At 35.2% G+C, this 23,515-nt stretch overlaps 1 long non-coding RNA gene across 1 annotated transcript in view; it reads left to right on the top strand.

The window, feature by feature from the left end:
* LOC148947202 (uncharacterized) overlaps positions 1 to 23,146 on the top strand; it is a 108,200-nt gene extending 85,054 nt beyond the window's left edge. The window contains exon 3 of the long non-coding RNA XR_016142469.1: positions 23,012 to 23,146. This is a non-coding gene — a long non-coding RNA (uncharacterized LOC148947202). The remainder of the gene's footprint in view (positions 1 to 23,011) is intronic.
* Positions 23,147 to 23,515: the final 369 nt, after the last annotated feature.

Here is a 23,515-nt window from a genome sequence, read left to right as displayed (position 1 = left end):
AATGTATTTGGGGAAATGGTGGGCGTAAAAGGGGGATTAATTACTCTCCACTCACTTTCAACTATTAAAAAGGGCAATTTCAATTTCCAATCAAATTAGCCCCTTTTGAAATTTCTACAACAACTTTCTATATAAACTTTATATGCCCCCAGGGCATAACTTACAACCCTTGCATCGAGGGCTCTGATGGGATTATCATCCTAAAAGACCTAATTTCCAGAATTTTCGACTCCGTTGAAGAAAATGATCTCAAAATTTTATTAGATGTGTTGGGGAAATGGTGGGCGTGAGAGGGGGGCTAGTTGCCCTTCAATCACTTCCGACTATTAAAAGAGCACTAGCCCTTTCAATTTTCAATTGAATGAGCCCTTTTGATGTTTTTACAACATCGCTTTGTATAATAACCTTACATGCTCCCCGGGCATAACTTACAACCCGCGCCCTGAGAGTTGTGGGGGGGGGGAGGGGTTGTCATCCTTAAAGACCTAATTTCCAAAACTTTCAACTACGTTGAATAAAATGGCTATCTAAAAATTTTGATTGGATGTGTTTGGGGAAAACGTGGGCGTGAGAGAGGGGTTAGTTGCCCTCTAATCACTTTCGCCTATTAAAAAGGGCACTAGCCCTTTGAATTTCCAATGAATGAGCTCTTTTTCAAGTTTCTACGACAAAGATTTCAATAAAAACCTTATATGCCCCCAGGGCATAACTTATAACCCTTGCTCTGAAGAGTGTTGGGGGAGTGTCCTGCTCAAGGTATAATTTCCTGAACTTTAAACTGCGTAGATTAAAATGGCTATCTAAAAATTTTGATTGGATATGTTTGGGGAAATGGTGGGCGTGGAAGGGGTGTTCGTTGCCTTCCAATCACTTTCGACTATTAAAAAAGGGCACTAGTCATTTCAATTTCCAATCGAATGAGCCCTTTTTGAAGTTTCTACGACAACGCGTTCTATAAAAACCTTATATGCCCCCAGGTCATAACTTACAACCCTTGCCCTGAGGGCTGTGGGGGAGTGTCCTCCTCAAAAACATAATTTCTATCTGGAAATGCATAACACTGAAAAAAATGGCTATTTAAAAATTTTGATGGATGTATTTAGGGAAAAGGTGGGCGAGAGAGGGGGGCTAGTTGCCCTCAAATCACTTTTGACTATTAAAAAGGACACTAGCCCTTTGAGTTTACAATTGAATGAGCCCTTTCTCAAGTTTATATGACAAATATTCGAATAAAAACTTATATACTCCCAGGGAACAACTTATAACCGTGTCCCTGAAGACTGTGGGGGGAGTGTCCAGCTCAAAGGCATAATATCCTGAACTTTTACTACGTGGAACAAAATGACTATCTCAAAATTTTCATTTGATGTGTTTGGGGAAATGGTGGGCGTGGAAGGGGTGTTAGTTGCCTTCCAATTACTTTCGACTATTAAAAAGGGCACTAGCCATTTTGAAGTTTCTATGACAACGCCTTCTATAAGAACCTTATATGCCCCCAGGGCATAACTTACAACCCTTGCCCCGAGGGCTATGGGGGAGTGCCCTCCTCAAAAACATATTTTCTATCTGGAAATCAATTACGCTGAACAAAATGGTTATCACCCCCTAGTCAATACCTCACTCTTTAAGCCAAATATTTTTTAGTACTTTCATAAGAGCTGTTTATTCTAATTAACGGCCTTTGTGATTAAGGGGTCATTTTTAAAGAATTGGAACAAAATTCGAACTTTCGCTTAAAGAACAAGGTATTGACTAGGGGGCGAACCCCCTAATATACATGTTAAAAATATAAGAATATAGAGGTTCGTTACGTAAGTTAATTCGTAAGTTACGTATATTTATTACTAATAAAAACGTTCGTAAATGAAATTAAACAGGTTTCGAGAAAGCCATTCAACCAAATAATAGTAAAATTAATATTCAATTTTTTTTAATTATTCATGCACGGTGAGCCAAAATCAAAACCTGAATTAATTAAAAAACGTTCAAAAATTAAATAAAAGAAATAAGTTTTTCTAACTGAAAGTAAGGAACGACGTTAAAACTTAAAACGAACATAAATTATTCCATATATGAAAAGGGCTGTCCCATCCTCAAGGGCTCGGTCCTGACGCTAATGTTTGACTCTTTAGACAACTCTATTTTTTAAAAAAAAAAACTTTAGCGTAAATAGTGTGGCGTTAAGGAGAGGACGGCCCCTTTCATATACGTAATAATTTCTGTTCGTTTTAAGTTTTAACGTCGTTCCTTACTTTCAGTTAAAAAAACTTGTTTTTTTTTATTTAATTTACCTCAAGCCCGATTTTTGGTTCTGAAGTAGTCTGCTTCGATAAGGTGACAGATCTAGCAAAATTCATGGTAATTATGTATTATACCAAACACAGTCGAGAAGTTTGCTGAATGTTAGGTCTAAGAAAACCGGTTTCATAGCCACAAAGACAAATGGTGGGTGACAGAATGCATTGGACTTGTATTATTTGGGCTATATATTTGCGCATAAGGGGGGGGGGGGGCTAAGATTAGGCTAGGTTACTTTACGTTAGGGGGTTTGAACCCCCCCCCCCGAAATGTTTGTCGAACTCGTAAAACCGTAACAAATTAGGACATAAACAAATTTTGTATGCTTTTTCTGAGTTTTTTTTGTGTAACCCCCCCCCCCCAAAAAAATAGTTTTTGAGTAGGCTAAAACCCCGTCCGAAAAAAATCCTTGGTACGGCCTTGAACAAAAGTATTATATTTTCATCATGCTTTGGTGTATTTCATTATGATTAACCTAAATTCACTTCTTGAGTATCTTTGGTATAATACATAAGTACCAAACTCACTATTTCAAATATTAAAACAACAATGCCTTTGGGAAGAAATTTGTTTTCTAGCATAATCCCTTATCACACAGACACACAGGATATTCTATCCTCCAATTTGAGCATACCTATGCCACACATAATAAATTCCAATTCCGTCCAATAATAAATTCCAGTTCCTAAAAAAAAAAAATTAAATAAAAGAAAAATAAAAAAAAATAAAATAGAGAATTAATACAACTCGCTGGTCCTGTAAATTTGAAAAAAATTCAAGTCAGTCACCTCACAACCACTTTTACAACAACAAACATAAATAAAAAAAAGAAGTTTTTTCAACTGAAAGCAAGGAGCAACATTTAAATTTAGAACGAACAGAAATTATTTCGTACATGAGGAGGGTTCACTCCCTAGTCAATGCCTCGATCTTTACGCTGAAGTTCGAATTTTGTTCCAATTCTTTAAGAATGACCCGTGAATCACAAAGGCCGTTTAATTAGAATAGATAGCTCTTTTGAAAGTACTAAAAAAACTTTAGCATAAAGAGCGAGGCATTAACGAGGGAGCGAACCCTCTCATATACGTAATACTTTCTGTTCGTTTTAAGTTTTAATGTTGCTCCTTATTTCAGTTGAAAAAATTTGTTCTTTTATATCTAATTTCTGATCGTTTTTAAAATAATACTGGAAACTCCGGCGCCCCCTTCATAGAAATATCCCTTTCCTTATGAAAACATCCTCCATGAGAATTTCCTCCCACGTAACTCCCTCATCCAACCCCCCCCCCCACCACCCCCAGAAAAATCCCTCTTGAATACGTCTGTATACTTTCCAATAACCAATACTATATGCAAAAAATAGTCAGAGTTCATAACTTGCAGCTCTTACCCTGGGGACTCTGCGGGATTAAGTCATCCTCAAAGACATATTTATTATATTTTTTACTATGCTGAACAAAATGGCTATCTCAAAATTCTGATCAGGTGACTTTGGGAAAAAATGAGTGTGGGAGGGGCCCTAGTTGCCCTCTAATTTTTTGGTCACTTAAAAAGGGCACTAGAGCTTTTAATTTCCGTTCGAATGAGTCCTCTTGCGATATTCTAGGACCACGGCATCGATATGATCATTCCTCGGAAAAACAAAACAAAAACAAACAAATAAACACGCATCCTTGATCTTTCTTCTGGCAAAAAAATAAAAAGTTTCACATTTTTGCAGATAGGATCTTGAAACCTCTACAGTATGGTTGTCGGATGCGCTGAATATGATAGTTTGATTTTCATTAAGATTCTATTACATTTATGGGGTGTTTCCTCCTTTTTTAAAATAAGGCTAATGTTTTCAGGCTCGTAACTTTTGATGGGTAAAATTAAACTTGATGAAATTTATATATTTGAAATCAGCATAAAAATCCGATTCTTTTGATGTATCTACTGGTATCGAAATTCTTTTTTTCAGAGTTTTGGTTACTATTGAGCCGGGTCGCTCCTTACTTACAGTTCGTTACAACGAACTGTCTGATTAACTTAAAGTTCATTATGTCATAACGGTTTGCAGCGGGAGCTGCAGCCTATAGGATGCAACGAACCCTATAGATAGATAGATAGATAGATATTTATTGCAAAACAAAAGCCTCTTTGGGCCATGGCAAAAACAAACACAGTTGCAATATATAGTCAAAACACATGCTAATAGCATATATAACAATAACTAAACATAGCCTATAGCAAATAAAAATAAAATAACATAGCAATTGCAGCACAAACGCACACACAATAATATAAAACTAACTCACATAATCACACACAATGTCACACACATAATAATAATAATAATAATCGTGTATTCAAAAGCCTTTATACAGGGCCATATACACTATACATGAAATATGACAGGAAAAAAAAAAGAGTAAAATTCCCTTCAGCCTTCTTTTTCCAAACCATAACAAATCTTCTTCACAATAGTTCCTTTCTTATCTTTAGTGCCTGATCAACAAATCTACATAATCTACACATGTAGTACATGTACACATGTTACATATAGTAAAGAACGAACTCTAGCTTGTAATAACCAAAAGTTTAAAATGCGTTTTAAGAAACTGCCTAGTGATGAAATTTTTTAATTTGTAGCTGATTCGGGAATGGTAACTATGATTTTGATTAGTCTGTATGGAAAAATTGCTACTTGTTTTGAATCCGGTAAGCACGCGAGAAAGACCGCATCGAAATCTCAAAGATGCTTTATGAAAAACAGGTTTATAATGCCTTGCGAGGCATTGCTCAATCCGTGACAAAGATTTAAACTTAAGTTTTTTGAGGTTGAAGGGGCAAAAAAGGTACCTAGGTTAAGTTAGGTTACGTATTCAATATGTGCCATGCTTTACCCCCCCCCCTAATGTGCAAATATATAGCCCAAATTTGTTCATAAACTATTATATTTTCATCCTATTTCGTTTTATTTGATTAGCATTAACAAAACTTCACTTTTCGCTTGCTTAACGGATTCTAAACAAGTACCACAAAATTCAATTTTGAAAATAAATTTATCAGAATTTAACCCCCTAAGCACCCCTAGAAATTTTCAGAGCCTGGTACCCCTAGAATATTTCGTCGTATCGAAGCGAAATGTACACCCTTGGAATCATCATTATCGAAAACCATAAACAGGAATCTTACAGCCCCCCAACTTGAGCGCTAATGAAAATCGCTTTTTTGCATGGGTAGCACTGAAGTGTCCTCTCTTTTTTCTTCATGCATAATTAGAGCCTAATCATTTCGTTATATATTAATTTTATGTATTTTCATGCACATGCACATTGGATTGAGATACATTGGTATTTCATGCACATTGGATTGAGATGTATTTTGGTAATGAATAGAAACTTACTTTGGGAAATATTTTTTAAATGTTTTCTGTCGACTGTAATGTCCAGGCTGTATAATAAAATTGTTTTAATGTTTAGCAAAAATCACAAGTTTTAAATATTATTTGAAACTCATATCTAAAAGTTCTTACAGTTGTGAAAATAAAATATAAAAAAGCAGAAAAAATAACATTATCTTGAACCCATAAGGCTGAAAATACTTCCTGTTCTTTCCTTTCATCCCTTCCGAAGTAGATCTCTGCTACTCAGATTTCTAAAGGGAAGCAAAATGACTGAAAGGTCATATGTAGGTGACCTTAACAAATGCAACAGCAAAAAAAAATTCTCTAGAATATATTCAAATAAGCTAAGATTTCTAACCCGTTCAAATTTTGTTTTTATGAAGAACAAACAATAGGCACCTACATAAATAATTCCAGGAGTAAAAGGCTTGAATTTTATTTTTACCGGTAAAGTGTTGAAAAGCTTATGCATTTGTCTTTTGTTTTTACTCCTCTAAGAAAGCCCCCCCACCTTTAGGTATCCACGGAATAAGGCTATATAAAATTATATAATAAGGGCATAAATCAGAGTTAAGCCTGATGCTCCTCATTCACCCCATTAGTCTTCTGCTGGTGATATTATCTGTAAGATCCCCAAAGATTTAACGTAGATTTTAAAAGCTCATCCTAGCTTAATCTAGGGCATATTGCATTTTCATCCTCCGGGTAGGCTTATTTATTGACGCTTTTTATGGATGTGGTTTTGGTCACTAATACTTCATGCGGCCTCGGCTGCATTAATTCAAAAAGCGTTATGTGAAATTTTTTGTCCAAAATCTATTTAAAACACAACCTATTAAAAGAAATGTACTCATCCGATTAGTCTAATCCGTGTTAACACGGATTAGAATTTTGATACAATAGATACATCGATAGTATTTGAGCAAAACTATGTAGAAAGCCAATCGTCTGGGGTGGGAGGACGTCATAAAGAAAGATTTAAAGGAAATGGGAACTTCGTGGGCGGGTGTGAAAAGGGAGGATTTTAATAGATTGGGATGGATAAGGAGCGTGCATAGCTGTGTTGGCCTTAGACGGCTTGGTGCTGCGATGAGTTGTTATTAGTAGTACCAGTAGTAGAAGTAGTATAGTTGAAAGGTCCAACAACATTGGGCTCCGGAAATGATATGAACCCCCCCCCCCCCACAGCCTCTGGGGAAAGGGGTGCAATTTTAGAATTTTCCGATTGCTTGCATATAGTATTTGCTATTGGGATGTATACTAACTTTTTTCGGGGGGAATTATCTGAAGGGGGATGATTTTCCACGGGGAGAACTTTTCGTGGAGAGGGAAATTTCTGGGGGTGAATTTTTCAGGGAAATTTACACGGGGAGAATCTGCCAGAATTCCTTTATGAAATTCTTTTTATTTGTTTTAGTTTCTCTTTGGCGACTCAACTTTGCAGGTGGAGATGTTATGGGGGAATTGCCCGGTGAAAATTTTGACCGAGGTTAGAATTGTCTGTGGGATTCTCCGTGAATGAAATTCCTGCGGGAGAAACTTTCCATGGGGTGGGGGGGGATTTCCAGGAAATAATTTCCACGGAGGTGGGATTTCCGTCATGATTCGAAAAACGATCAGAAATTGAAAAAAGGCAATTTTTTCCAAATGAAATAAGCCTAAGGAGAATTTTACAGGCAGAATTGCCTGAGGAAATATTCTAGAAGGAATTTTCAGCGAGGAAGGAATTGACCGGGGAAAATTTTCAGGGAGAATTTTACACAGGAGGAACTTTCCATTGAGAATTTTTTCGTGGGGGAATTTTTCATGGTGGAGAGAGGTGGATTTCCCAGTATCATTTGAAAAATAATGAGAAATTGAATTAAAAAAAAACAGTTTTTTTCAACTGAAAGTAAGGAGCAACATTAAAACTTAAAACGAGCCGAAATTATTCCGTATGTGAGGGGGGTTGTCCCGTCCTCAATACGTCGCTCTTTACTCTAGAGTTTGACTTGTTGTCCCAATTCCTGGAAAATGACTCCGACAGAGCCGTTAAGAACCGTTTAATTGGAATAAGAAGCTTTTTTAAACTACTAAAAAACTATATGATGAAGAATGATGGATTGGTTAGAGGGCAGTCACCTTCATATACGGAATAATTTCTGTTCGTTTCATGTTTTATCCTTAGTTTCAGTTGAAAAAAAAGGTTTTTTTTTAAATTAATAACTTATAAAAACAACACAGTGAACCTTGAAAATTGTCACAATTGCACTAATACTCTACTTAGTTTTGTAAAAAATCTGTATTAGAAAAACAGAATTTAGAAAAATTAAGGATATCTTTGCTCTGACACATGCATAGGATTTTGTTTTTGGTGAAGAATAAAAGATAATAAGAACATATTGAATTGCCTGAACACAAAGAAGTAGATTACTCAAGTGTACATTCTACTACTACTACTAACAACTCACTGCAGCACCAAGCCACATGAGGCCAACACAGCTGAGCACGCTTCTTCTCCATCCTTATTCTATTCAAAGCTCTCCTCTTTACACCCTCCCAAGAAGTTCCAATTTCCTTTAAATCCTTTCTTACGGGCTCTTCCACCTGCTTTTCGTTTGGCTCTAGATGGGTGGCATCTTGAGCCTAGATGGGTGGCAAAAGAGAGATCTTGAGCAATCTGTCATTCTCCATCCACAGAACATGTCCTAGCCATCGAAACCAGGATAGAACTACATTCTTCGTACAACTTACTGTTTGAAATACTGTCGGTCAACGGGTACTCAAAACAGTCCGTAAACAATCCCTCCGGAAAACATTTAACAAATCCTCTAACAAATATGCATACTTTATATATGTGCTTATGTACGTGTTTGTGCATATTTCGTATATATACAAAATATTTTTTTTTGTACTTTTGTACATATACTAATATAAATACATATATTAATCTGATCATTATCGTTAATCGCGAAAACTCTCAGTAATAGTAATAGTAGAACTATGCAAAACTCAATTTAAAAAAAAAAAGTACATTGTTTTAGACAAGCGTGCAAAGCGTTGTAGAAAAACAGGTAAGAGACAATCAGGGACATGGGCAGGAATTCTTTAGGGGAAGGGGGTAATTACGATAGAAAAGAATATTTGATAATTAAAAAAAATCTTTTTTTTAAATAAAAAAAAGTACCGAAGAGTGTCGGGAGATTTTAACGTACCAGAGGCTGAAGTGATTGAAAATTTTTACATTATGGGGGGATCTGGGCCTTGATACCTCCCCTGCGAACCTCCCTTGTACTAATTATTTCAGCTCTACCACTAGCACAAACAGTGACTATATAAACATATAAATTTATAATGAAGAGTATTTAAAATAAAGCATTTATCATCAGTAATATGTTGTAGCATAACCTTCATAAGCGCTATAACGCAATTTCATTGACTGCACTCATCCTTATTATTTTTGAAGCCTGTTTAAATTTTAGCAGTGTCTAAAGGATCCTTTCATTTGAGGTAAAAGTTAATGTCTCTCTAACCCTCCCTGACTTTCCTCATTCTTCCATCCAAACAAATTCATCCCTACAATATTCATTCCCTGAAGGAGGATGAAGGTTAACAAATAGTTAACCTTCCCCGACCTGTTTTGAGGCTATGGCTTTTTTAATTGATTTTTGGAAAGTTTTTCCCGCAGGCATTATAAATTTCATTTGCCAGACAGGAAATTGTCTCGTGATAGTTGAAATCCTAAATATTAACTTGCTGACGAACATTTGTTTTTTGTTTAGATAAAATAAGTTAAGTGACTTTGAAATTTTTTCTTTCCCTTACTAGCTGAAACAGGGCTCATATCAAAACAATTAGAGCATTGAACAGTATGGAAACAGTAGTCCTTGAAAAAAAAAACGGAAACTATAAAAAAAGGATGGCACATGTGCATCAACTGTATCTGCTTTTTATACTGATTCCATAATATGTAAAATTCTTAAATCATAAATTTAGCCATCAAAAGTCACTAATATAAAAAAATTTGCATTATTTTAGGTTAATAAAAACCACTCTGTACCCACCATGCTTCTAAACAGGGGTGTCGTTTGGGGGTGGCAAGGGGGGCATTCCCCCCCCCCCCAATAATGGGGAGAAAAAAAATATTATGCATCCCATTGACTATCCCTTTGACTTTATTATGACTCTATTATGACATTTGACTTATTATGCCCTTTGACTATCCAGATATGGACCCCACTTGCCTCCCCCCAATAAAAATGCTGTAGATTTGCCCCTGCTTCTAAGCATGGTACTACACCAAATGTGCATTTTCATACTAGACTAAATACCAGGTATGTGAATCAACTGGTTAGTAGCCCGTCAACATATCTTCTACAGATAATGGGAAATTTGGTGAAGGCTAAAAGAAAAATTAAGTAAATTTTTCGTAATAATGGCCTCCAATTCCTTTTGATTCCCAAAACTTTTTGCTGCTAATTATTTATTTTATTAAAAGTATATATTATAACCTGCGTGTAATACTCTTAATAGATAACAATCTTCTTGGAAAATCTTCATCAGACTATAACTCCTTGACAAATGGGCAAAAATTAATTGTAACTTCTAACTTGACAAAAAGTAACTTGACAGTAAACTTGACCTGTAACTTGACAAAAAGTAAATTAAAAACCAGTACAGTAATCAAGGTCACTTTTTGACCTTTTTTGCTGTAGCGGTTAAGAAAAAAACGAAAAAAAGGACACATCAATGCTACCCATGCGAAAAAATGATTTTCCTTGATATTCGTGGTGGGGGCTGGAAGTTGCGTGTATGAGGTTTTCAACAATAATAAATCAAATGATGTACATGTTTTTTGAATTTGACATCATTTTCGAAGTGTTTCAGGCTTTTTTTTAAATTTTCACTAATTTGTTTTCAAAATAAAATCTTTCTATTAAGACTAATTGATATAATAGTTACCATTTCTGAATCTACTACAAATGGCAAGTTTTCATCGTTAAACATTTTTTTAACGCGTTTTTAAGGTTTTGGTTCCTATGGGGCGCGGTTTGTTCTTTACTAGGTTGCCCCTACTGAGACAACCATCAAAAATACGCAGTTTTACGTAGGACAGTTTGTTATATCCATTAACCTACGCCATGACACTTCTTAGGGTAACCTATATAGTAGTTGCTGTATTTTATCATGTCAGAAAATTGGGTACTGAAAATTTAATAGCGTCTGATTTCTAGTTCTGACTACCAACCGCAACCGCGACTATGCGCTCCGTTGAACGAGGTTTCCTCTGGATATAATACTAGCGAAAAAATGGGATAAAATGTAGACAAATTAACCTTTTCCTATTTAGTTTGCCCACCCCGCGGGTAATACTTTTTACTAAATTCGAATATAATTTCTTAATTACCTTTTAATGGCTCTTGCAAGTACAATTTTACTTCCGGCTTATTTCTTTATTGCTACTTAATTGAGGGTAATTAAAAACTAAATTGTTGAATTTTTAGTCCTGGGCTGCCTTTTGATTTACCAAGCGTGTCTTTTGAGGACTGCAATCAGCAACAAGCTTAGGGGGGCTCAGGGCCGTGTTCCCTTACATCCTAAACTTTCCCAAGTTCCTGGGCGTTTTTGTTCAAACTGTCAAATAATTTGATTTTATGATTCAGCCCAAAAAAATTCTTGCGGACGTACCTGGCTTGAATAGATCCAGTTTTGGCATATGTGTAGTGCTAATTAAAAATTGTTATCTTCATTTGACTTTAAAGGATTTTAACTACATTCAAACTTTTCAGTCGTTTTGGAAAAGCTTCACATTAAGAATTCCATACCTCAATGTGTCTTGTATTAGCTTCACATTAAGGAATTCCATTCTCCAATGTGTCTTGCCTTAGCTTCACATTAAGGAATTCCATACCTCAATGTGTCGTGTCTTAGCTGCACGTTAAGGAATTTCATACATCAAATGTGTCTAGTCTTAGTTTGACATTAACGAATTCCATACCTCAAATGTGTCTTCTCTTAGCTTCACATTAACAAATTCAATACCTCAAATATGTCGTGTCTTAGCTTCACATTAAGGAACTCTATACCTCAATGTGTCTTGAATTAGCTTTACATTAAGAAAGTCCATACCTCAATGTATCTTTCTTAGCTTCACATTAATCAATTCCATACCTCAATATGTCTTGCCTTAGCTTCACATTAAGGAATTTCATACCTCAAATGTGTCTTGTCTTAGCTTCACATTAAGGAATTCCATACCTCAGATGTGTCTTGTCTTAGCTTCACATTAAGGAATTCCTTACCTCAATGTGTCTTGTCTTAGCTTCACATTAAGAAATTCTATACCCCAAATAAGTCTCATCGTTTTAAAATATGAGTCTTTAAATACGTTAAAATTGAATTTTGTTTATTATGACTACTATTATTAATATAGCAACTTGGCTAATAATCAGCTTTCTCTCATAAAATGTCAATTCGTAACGTTAATAAGGTGCATAAATACCTTTTCAATTAATGATCTGTTGAAGGATTTGAAGCCTGGACTTTCATTATAAAATTTATTTAATATAAATAAATTTTTATATAAATAAATTTATTATAAAATTCAAACCTAAAATGGTATGGCATCACCAGATATATAACTAGAAAACAATCTTTGGATTTTGACATTAGCCCAATACCCGAGATTCTCTCCCCCCCTTCCTTTGTTGGAGACTTATTAAAGCCATGAACCGCCCCCGAGGCTTAAACTCACAAACAATTAACAAAAATAAAATCTTTTTCTAAATACTTTTAAATATAATTTTCCGCATTTTACCCAGCTAGAAATTTTCTCTGCCTTTATTTTCTATTTCTTTGTTTCGGGCTCATTCCGTAGAATTGATGATTTTAGAAAGTTAAAAGAGGGATTAGTTAGGTCATAACGCGTAGGTTGTAATACCTCCTTTAAGGGAGCTGAAAGGGATCAGGGCAGGCAACCATGCATTAAATTTCTTTGTTCCACTAGGCATCTCTGTAGCCCTACTTAATATCGGAATTAAATATCAAGATGATCATTTTAACAAGATCAAACGAAAGACCCATAATATATGGCCTCATCCGCCCCAGCCAGCGCACCCAAATTATCCAAATAGCAGATGTAAACTGAGCTCCCAGTTGCATAGAAAGTAATGCTGTTGTGTGGCGCATTCGTTCCTGAAATGTCATATAGTCTTGTCCATATAAGATGAATTAAACTAAAAAAAAAAAAAATTCAAAAGTAAGGAGTATTTTCCCGTGGGAATTGTCCGGAGAAGTCATCCGGGGGAAACTTTCCGGTGAATTTTCAACAAAATGAAAACTGTCCAGGGGATTCTTCGGGGGAGGAATTTTTCATATATTCCGCGGGATGATTTTTTTGGGGGTGTATTTTCTGGGGGAAATTTTTTCAACGAGGAGGATTTCCTGGCATTGTTTGAAAAACGATAAGAAATTAAAGAAACAAAAACAAGCCTTTTCAAATGGAAGCAAGGGCAACATTAACACGAACAGAAATTATTCCGTGTGTGAGGGTGACTATCCCTTCCTCAATCGTCGCTCTTTACCCTAAAGTTTGACTTTCTATCCTAATCCTTTAAGAACGACTGCTGAAGCACAAGCGCCATTGAATAGGAATAAAAAGCTATTTTAAAGCCTTAAAATACATTAACGTAAAGAGCGAGGGCTGCCCCTCTCATATACGAAATAATTTCTGTTCGTTTAAAGTTTTATTGTTGCTCCCTACTTTCAGTTGGAAAAACTTCTTCTTACTTTTATTTTATATCAATTTGTAGAGATTGCACCCCCACTTGAAAGAAAAGGAATGAGATCTCTATTGTAAATAAAGTTGTCCTATATTTGATTATTTGAAAAAAAAACTACGTTTTCTAAAGAGTTAATGAGGCTGAGACACAATTACGAACATTAAACCTTCCTGCTTTTAGGAGGTGCAGTGGGGGGGCTGCCGCCCCCAAAACCCCCGCTTCCGTATATAAAAGGGGCTGTGCCCTCCTCAACGCCTCGCTCTTTACGCTAAAGTTTGACTTTCTTACAACTCTTTTTTTTAAACAATAAAAACTTTAGCGTAAAGAGCGAGGCGTTGTCCCGATCGGACAACGTTAAATGGGGGCTGTGGTGGGTGGGTCGAAAATTTCGGCCCACTTTCCCCCATGAAGATAAAGTCGGAGGTGGGTGAAATTTTGCATGTTTCTTAGTTTGAGCTTAGGCTATAAAATGCGATAACCGCCGTCTCTCTGCGACCAATAGGACCGGAAATTGCTTAACATTGTGGTGGGTCGCCTCTTTAAAGAGGCACAAGAGTGCCTCCTTGATATCTCAAAATGATAGATCGTAAGTTCAGAAATTATGACAAATCTTTTCAGAATCCTTTTCCCCCATTTTTTTAAAATATTTGTTTATCAGAAAACGAAAATTGGGTAGTCAGGTAAAATCTTCCTTTTTCAGGAAGAAATCTTAGGTAAGCTTAAAATTCAGGCAACACAGGCAAATCAGAAAAAGCGGAAAAATTTTTGCGATACATACGGCTGTCTTCTGCCAACACCTAGCATTTACATTAAAATTTGATTTTGAATAAGGGTTGGTGCAGTCAACTTTTTACTATCCACTTTGCTTTTTAAGACACGATTTAGTATCTAAAAAAAAAAAAAAATTACCGGTTTTCCACAGCTAAAATCTATTGGAAACCTATTGAAAAAAAAAGAAAAAAAAACTAGTTCATACGTCCAGTAGAAAATGGAACAGTAAAGACCGGAAGAAAAAGGACTTCAGAATTCTGTTGATTATGGATTGCATCTCCATTTACTTTTCCCGTTCCAGATATGAAAAAATAACTATTCTGCGCTTTTCTCGAAAAATTACAAAAATGCAGATACTTGGCTTTGGAAGAAGACTGCCGAATAACGTAAATTTCAGACCGCGTGGTAAGGTTCTACAGGGTCGAATCTCCAGCATTTTTAATGGGGGGGGGGCAAGAGGGGTCCATATCTGGATAGTCAAAGGGCATGGGATGCATAATATTTTTTCTCCACATTATTTAGGGGAAACTGCCTCCCTTGACACCCCCAAACGACACCCCTGAGGTTCTATGTTATTCAACTGCCGTCGAAAACAATTCAGGTGGAAAATGACGAAGGTCTGATTTATCATAGATAGGATAAGAAAGGGGATTATGTGGCTCTTATTCCAGAACATGGATTTGTAGCATTTCGTTTGACTTCATTTAACCTAATTTAGATGCGGGACAGATAAAGTACATTTTGTGGCTGAATGTGGAATGATATGTTTCTTCTTATTCAAAAATTGTTAACCAAGGCTATTCTGCCACCTCTTAAAAGTTTTAGTGGTTCTGGTCCACTGAAACTAAATAAACCGTTTAGAAGCCACATTGATTACAGGAAAGTCTGAATGGTGTTCTAAGAAATTTTCATTCTGACCAAGAAATTTTCAGTTTCAAGGCAAATCTGAACATTATCTTTTGTTGTTGTTCGCTATTGTGTTTGAATTTCGACAATATTATTATTATTATTATTACGTTTTCTTTCAGATGGATTTGGTCAAATTATTTAGCACTCGATGACAAAAAGTCTCGTATCAAGTTTCGCCATTAATCCCTATCTCAAATAATATCATTGTACTATGCATCAAACAGTTCGTGGTAACAAACTGTAAGTAAGGAGCGACGCGGCTCAATAGTTACCGAAACTCTAAAAAACGAAGTACGAAATTATTTTTATTTGTCTTACTTTCTCTTTTCTGACTCAATTTTACATGTTTACATGTGGAGATGTTAAGAGGAATTGTCAGGGGAGAATTTTACCGGGTTGGAAAGTCTAGAGTATCTTTCCATAGGGAGGGAGAGGTTTTCTATGGAAGAAATTCTCCATGAGGGAGCTTTACACCGGAAAAATTTTCCAGAGGGAACTTTCTACGGGAGCAGCGTTCTACTTGGGCGCGGGGGGGGGGGGTTGTAGGAAAACTTCCATGGAGGAGGGGATTTCCGGCATGATATTAAAAAATAATCAGAAATTAGAGTCTTTTTCAAACGGAAGGGTGCTAAGAAAAATTGTTCCATCCGAAATTGCCCGCTAGAAATTTTCCGGGGGGTATTTTCAGCTGGAATGAAACTGGCTGGGTGAATTCCCCTGGCGGGGTGGATCTTCCGTCAAGACCCCGCTCCTTGTGCAAAAGTTTGACTTTTTGCCCTAATTATTTAAGAACGACTCCTGAAACACTAGGGCCGTTTAATAAAATAAGGACCTTATTAAAATCCAAAATTTTAAAATTTTAAATCTTAAAATTAAACTTTTAATAATAAAAATTTCCCCCGGACAAAAAAGCTTATTGAAAAATAAGCTTTTTTAAAAAGTTAAAAAAAAATAGCGTAAAGAGCAGTCTTAAGGAGGGGGCAGCCTCCCTCGTATACGTAAGAATGTCTGTTCGTTTAAGTTTTGATGTTGCTCCTTACTTTCAGTTTCAAAAAACTTGTTTTTTTATTTAATAACTTAAAGAGTCAATAAAATTCTTTAACGCTGAAATCTCAACAAATTGACTTTGTCAGAATGGCTTCTTATAGATTCAAATGACTTTCCTAGTACTGTGTGAAATGTGGTCCAGGAAATTGTACAGAATTTGTTGTAGGGATACATAAAAGTGTACATTGGACTTCTCTCACTGCTTCTTGTGCAGAAATGTCCGCTAAGGGGCTATCTGACTCGCACCCACTCTTAATGATAAAGATTTTTTGAAATATTCGGTACTGTTGCACTAATTGGTACACAGCGCTATAGACTGTCCAAGGAATGCAGTCATGGAGACCCGTAAAGCGGGTAATTGCTATCTAAATTGATCGCAAAGCGTGGTTTCTCATTGAATTTACAATATTTAAACTGTTTTTTTTTTGGGGTTTAGGGGGGAAGACCCCTAGGTTAGGTTACGTATTTAATAAATGCTATGCTTTACCCCCACTCCCCTAATGTTCAAATACATAGCCCAAATTTGTTTCTGAACTATTATATATGCATCCTATTTTTTTTATTAGCATTAACCAAACTTGACTTCTTTCGTGTGTACCATTAAGTGCAACAGTACCAAATCTTCTTGCAATCTCTTACATATTTCATATGGTTAGATTGGCTTTTACAACCTTGCCCTGAATTATTTGCTGGTACTTGTCTGTGAAACGAAACACACTCAAGAATTACGGTCTAAAAGACAAAAACCGGTTTTCATGATGGTCGGTTAATACTAATGAAATGTATTATGAAAATATAACATTTCATTAACAAAATTATGGAAACTACGACAAACAATTATGGAAAGCAGGCCGCCCAGAACGCATTATATTAAATACCTAACCTAACCAAACCGAAATACAAACTAAATATTTGATTAAAATATACACACATCTTATTTTTTCACTGAGCCAAAGCTAATTGTCAATACAGACATTAAACCGTTTTTCTGCAGATTCAACAGATTTTACAGAGCGTAATTCTTCAATGTGTTTCAATTAACAAATTAGTACTTATTTGCCCCCCCCTCCCATTAGTTTTGATCCCATCCTAGGTTTTGCCCCCTCCAGGATTTCGAAAAATATACTTACTAGGGTATTTTCATTGAAAAATGCATATTTTTGGTATTGTCCTTCACAAAATTGGAAAAAACATCAAATTTGCCCCCCCCTCCTGAATTTTGAGAACTACATTTTGCCATACCCCCTACATTTTCGTGAAATTACACTCCTGTGTACCGGCCTAGTCTAGTGTACAGAAAACAACCTAGTGAGCAACCCCTCGGTAAATTGTTTTTTTATTCCAGGGGGTTGTGTACAATCTGTTCCAGGGGTACGCAACATTGTATATCGTTCTTCTCTTCGTGCCTCTTGTCCGAGCATTTGCTCAGAGGGGCTATCAGGCTCATTCCCGCTCCTAAAGCTAAAGATCCTTAAAGGTTTCTTGCAATCTCTTACACGTTTTATATGATTTGACCGTTCTGGTTTTTATTAATCCTCCCTAGATTTTTATCCCCCTCCTAGATTTTTTGCCCCCCTTCTCGATTTCGAAAAAAAACCTATTTTAGGTTATTTTCATTGAAAAATGTCTGTTTCGGTATTTTCATTGATAGAATTGAAAAAAATACCCCGTCCTCCTAGATTTTAAAATACACAGTTTTGCCCCTCTCCTACACCTTGTTAATTGACACCACTGTGTATGGGCCTATTCTAGTGTACAAAATTAAATTAGTTAGCAACCCCACGGTAAATTGTTTGATACTGAACATATTCTTTCCCATTCAAAAGCTACAAGTAATCTTTTTTTCTTCAGAATAGACAATGTACTGGTCTTCAGAAAGTTTCTTCTCTTAATGATAACGAATTGCTACAAAAATTATCCGCCCTCTATTTACAAAACAAACAAGACTTAATTAACTGTCTTTTTATCAATAACTTTTAATCTAGTTCTTCTTAATATTAAATAACTATCTACGGGTGATTGATTCAAAACTTGTTTTCTCCAAAATAACAAGATTTTTATACTTAATAATTATTTCTAGATATTGATGTTTAATTAATGCTAATGACGTAATTAGTAAACATTGTTACGTAAGAAAGGACGTATTTTATCCTAAGCTTTTTTCTTTTTTTGAAACGTGGCCAGCAAAACTTGTATATAAAATTATCTTTGTTCTCTAATTAATTGACGCCAGTTTTAAGATTAACAATGTCTGATTTTTCATTGCTAGACCGTCCGCGGAGATAAAAAAAACAACAAAAAACATCACTGTTCACTACGCAAGGAGAAGATTTGAATTAAATGCGTCAAATGAATAAACACCCCTCATCCATGCCTTAAAGCGAACTATTTTAGAAAATAACTGGGGATTATTTTTAGATTATATTATTATTTATAATAATTACATATAATTATTTATAATAATTATAGTAATTATTTATAAATACTAAATTAAAATATATAATAATTAGATTATTTTTAGGAAATAATTGATCAACTGTATAGATTTTTTTTTGTGCGCCTGATACTTGCAAAAGAGTGGAACAATTATCTACGCAAACAGTAAATCATAATAAATGATTGAATTATAGCCTTGATGCTCTGGGATGAAAATAAATTAATAGTTTGAACTCAAGGTTAGTGATTCATGTTTGACACTATTTAACATAATAAACAAAAATATAAACCATTACAAATATAAATCACTTCGCTAGGGAAAATAATTTAATTTGTGCTACTGCGTAGCGATTACCCACATAAACATTCCTAAAAACATCCCAAACTAATAAATCAATTTTAAAAAAGTAATCACCTTTTCTCACAAGCCTCTAGAGCAACAACCGCCATCAAAATACAACCCCATCTACCCCTTTATTCAAAATCAAATTTTTGTGTGAGTGCTCGATTTCGGCAGAAGACAGTCTTATTATAGGCAATGTATCGCTGCAAAAACAAAAGGTTTCCGCTTTCTCAGATCTATCGGTGGATTGCCATTATTCTAAGCTTACCTAAGGTTTCTTCCTGAAAAATGCAGATTTTACCTGACTACTCAATTTTCGTTTTCCGATAAACAATATTCAAAGAAAGTGGAGAAAAGTATTCCGAAAACATTTGTCATATTTCTGAACTTATGATCTATCATTTTGAGATCTCAGATAAAGGACAGCTTTATTTATAACATAGATTTCATTCCTTTTCTTTCAAGGGGGGGGGTGCAATCGCTACAAATTAATATCAAATAAAATTAAGAACACGTTTTTCCAACTGGACGAAGGAAGCAACATTAAAACTTCAAAGGAACATAAATTATTCCGTATGTGAGGGGGACAGCCCTCGCTCTTTACGTTAAAGTATTTTAGGGATTTAAAATAGCTTTTCATCCCTATTCAATGGCCCTTGTGTTGCAGCAGTCGTTCTTAAAGTATTGGGACAAAAAACCAAACTTTAGCATAAAGAGCGAGGATTGGGGAAGGGGCGGTCTCCCTAACGCATGGAATGATTTCTGTTCGTTTCAGGTCTTAATGTTGCTCCTTACTTTCATTTGAAAAGACTTTTTTTTATTTCTGGTCGTTGATCCAACAATACAAGGAAATCTTGAATTTTATGTATTGGGCTACTTTTACGCGCGCAGATGGAGGCAGAATTTGACTGAAGGGGGGGGGGCTCGGTTTGTAATTAAATGTTGCCAAAGTAATAGCTGTTTTGTCTGTAGGCTGGGGGAGAGGCAATTTGAAACTTCCAGAGACTTTCTTTTAGTGTAGGAGCACTGTGAATATTGTGAACTTGCATCACACCACCTCTTTATATTACTATTAATTAAAAAAAACCTGTTCCACAAAATAAGTTTGTTAAAGGAAATTAAAGAACTCCATTAGACCAAAAATGAGCAAAAATAGAATCCAATAATCTAACAAGCGTAAAACTACCACAAATCAGCATCGATAAATAAATGAAACCCAAAACGAACAGAAAATTACAATAAATAATCGAGGCAAACTCAAAACGAGCAGAAATTAACATGAGTAGGGCTCAAAACCCCTATGTCTTCCCAATGCCAGAACATAATTTGCACTTTACTGAAAAAAATACAAATGAATGTGCATTGTCAGTTTAATATATATATATATAGCCTACTGAAATTTAGTAATCAAAATCTTAATATTGTTTGATTTATTAAAGTTATAAAAGTGAAAACATTTAAAATCTATTTTTTTTTTCAATAGAGTGCAAATTATGTTCTGACCTTTGGATGGCATAAGGCTTTTGAATCTTAATCATGTTAATTTCTGCTCGTTTTGAGTTTGGCTCGATTATTTATTGTAATTTCTGTTCGTTTTGGGTTTCATTTATTTATCGACGCTGATTTGTGGTAGTTTTACGCTTGGTAGATTATTTGATTATATTTTCACTCATATTTGGTCAAATGGAGTTCTTTACTTTCCTTTGAAAAAACTTACTTTGTGTTTTTTTAATTAATATCTGTTTGTTTTATATTGACATAGTCTTTTTCAGGGAAAACGAAAATAATAGTTTAAATCTTTTCGGTTTCTCTTTGATAATTTATAATTTGACCTGCTATTTGTATGCTGGAGAAAGTTTTTTTTAACAATTTTTAACTACGTACAACCTTTTAAAAGTCTGGACACAAATTTTAGTGTTTAATTTAGTTTTATACCTCCTCTAGTTGACCTGAAAAATAAAACTTCATACCATTCACAAAAATTTCTATCTATGCTCTGTGACAGCCTGGTTACGCATAAACTCTTTTGATTTAGTTAAATTTTGAGAGCAGAGGTAGTAATACAAGTAGCCCTGAAAGTTTTAATATAATACCCTCAGTTGTTCTTGGGATATTGCTGAGATTCCTTATTGACTCAATTTTGACTCTTTAAAAGGGTACTAGAACTTTAAATTTACAATCAAATTCGCTCCTTTAAAATATCAATGATATTACCAGCTATGATAAAGCAGTGCTCCCTGTGATTTTGCTTATATGTCCTTTTAATACTTGAATACGTATATTTTTCGTTTAATTGAAACTCCCTCTAAACGTTGCAACTTAATGCCCTTAGTGTCACTAGTTACAGTAACCGTAGAAGTAGCATTAAAAGTATGCGCATAGTGTCTTCTGGCTAGTTCAAAACTCATCACAACTTACCCTGAAAGGTCTAACTTAATAATGTAAGCCGTTATTGTGATATTGCTTTGTCACCCTTTTGACAATCTATATGATCATTGTTCGTTTGGGTTTAGTTCAGCATCTGCCTAAATATTCCTTGAACAATTCACCTTAATAGCCTTAGCGTGTGTATAGTAGCAATAGTTGCAGTAGCAGTAGTAGCAGTATGCACATATCACCCTTTTCTGTGATTGGTTTACCCTTTTGTCACCCTTTTCTGTGATTGGTTCTTTGTCAGCCGGAGCTGAGCACGGGTGTACAAGAGAGGCGCTAAGAGAACTGAGGCTCGTCTTTAACCATAGTAATCACAGTGCCTCTTAAACCTCTTAAGTTTGGGACACTTGGAATGCAATAATGCTTAATAGGAAGAGACAATATTTAGCAAAAGGTTTTAATTTTTGTTTTTTCTTTCTAAACTCCCGAAAAAAGGGTTCCTGTGAAGAGCTCAAAGGTTCACTGGGGGCATTTTGGGTCTTGTCATAGCATGATAATAGGTCTTCGGGTATAATGAGTCTTGGCAATTCAAAAAGAATGATGCAAAAATCTTGTCTTTACGGGTAGCATCAGCTTAAAGGTGATTTGTTCAAACGAAATGATATTTTATTTTTCCCCTTTAATTAACGAATTAGTTACTCAAACACAATAGATAAATCTCCATATAATGCTAACAGAACAAAATAATCATTACCGCTTACTTTCAAAATAGGTCCTCAAACATTTTACCGTGTTTGGGCCTACCCAAAAGAAAACCAGATCAACTCTGAATAATACAATTGAATAGACACGCTTCATAGTTGACACGAAAATAAAATTCTAATTCACAATCCCCCCTCTCCCGGAAAAAATAGTTCCCCTCCAAACAAAATCTTGGTTACACCCTTGCTACCTGCTCAATAGCGATGCAAAAGTGGCCATACTTGGATCTAACTTACGGATTATGGTAATGTAAATTTTTTTTAAACTTTTTAACAAGAATTTTCAACAAATTTTCAATAAAAAGATCTTAATAAAAATTATGTGGTCTTTTTATGAACTCTAGCTAATAGTTTGCAGAAAAAAAAGTATATGTAGGGGGGGGGGGTTAAAATAACGTTATCATTCAAAACAAGTGAAAAAGAAGACAAAGTCATAAGAAAAAATACTATATTGAAAGATTTCAGCTTTGGATCGAAAACAACTTCCACCACTCATATACCCATTATGTAGGGCTCTAAAACGGCATCATTAACATTTAAAACCATTAATTTTGTTATCTTGTAAAATTACGAAAATGGTAAATAACCCCCCCCCCCTCTTTTTTAGCTTAAAGATTTGCCAACTTCATTAGTCGGTTTCCAGAAGATGAGTTTACACTCCATCTTGCTGTTAAATCTTCATTCTGGAGAAGAGGCAAAATTCTAAGGCAAAGGGCGCCTTAGTATGTCAAAGACTCATAGTATGCCTTCTTAAACGTCAGGATATTTACAATTCCTTCTAAACCTTTCACATTTCCCATCTATATTCGCTCTATTCAAGAATCTGGAACCCATGGATTAAATTTGCTCTTACGTGTCTTACAACACCTTCGTTTCCAAAGTATCCTAACAGTTCCAAATCTTTCACTAAGATATTTCATTGTAGGTTACACACACGAGGGCCTAAAAGACCATTCATTAAGGATGCGAAAACTTTTCACCCTGATCATTTGGCGTTTTTTATTCCTTCTTATAACAACATCAGCCTTATTGGAGTCTTCATGCATCCGTTCACAAACAGGTAATCTCCATTTACTATCTCTGCTTCTTTCCTATTAGTTTTAAGGGACAATTTTCTCCGAAGGGTCAATTTGTCTTGCAGTTGGATACTCATCACGGATCAAACTGTTCATGGTAATATATATTAAATAAAAATCGGCCAATGTCTGACACTTAGTCGAGATTGTTAATCGCATACGATGAGTGGAAAAAATATAAGAGCCTTAACATCCAAAGTTTTTTTTTTCAATCCTTTTATGAAAAATTTATCATACTGTTCGTGGTAAGTAAGGACAAAAACTCTAAGTTAACCAAAACTCTAAAAGTTAAGTTAACCAAAACTAAAAAAAAAAGAATTTCGATACCAGTAGATACATTAAACGAATCGGAT

The sequence above is a fragment of the Artemia sp. Qi Xiang Cuo genome, chromosome 11 (genome assembly GCF_049724085.1).
Source record: "Artemia sp. Qi Xiang Cuo chromosome 11, ASM4972408v1, whole genome shotgun sequence".
NCBI lineage: Eukaryota > Metazoa > Arthropoda > Branchiopoda > Anostraca > Artemiidae > Artemia > Artemia sp. Qi Xiang Cuo.
The sequence above is the reverse complement of the archived record's forward strand: the minus strand, read 5'-3'. Positions and strand labels throughout refer to the sequence as shown.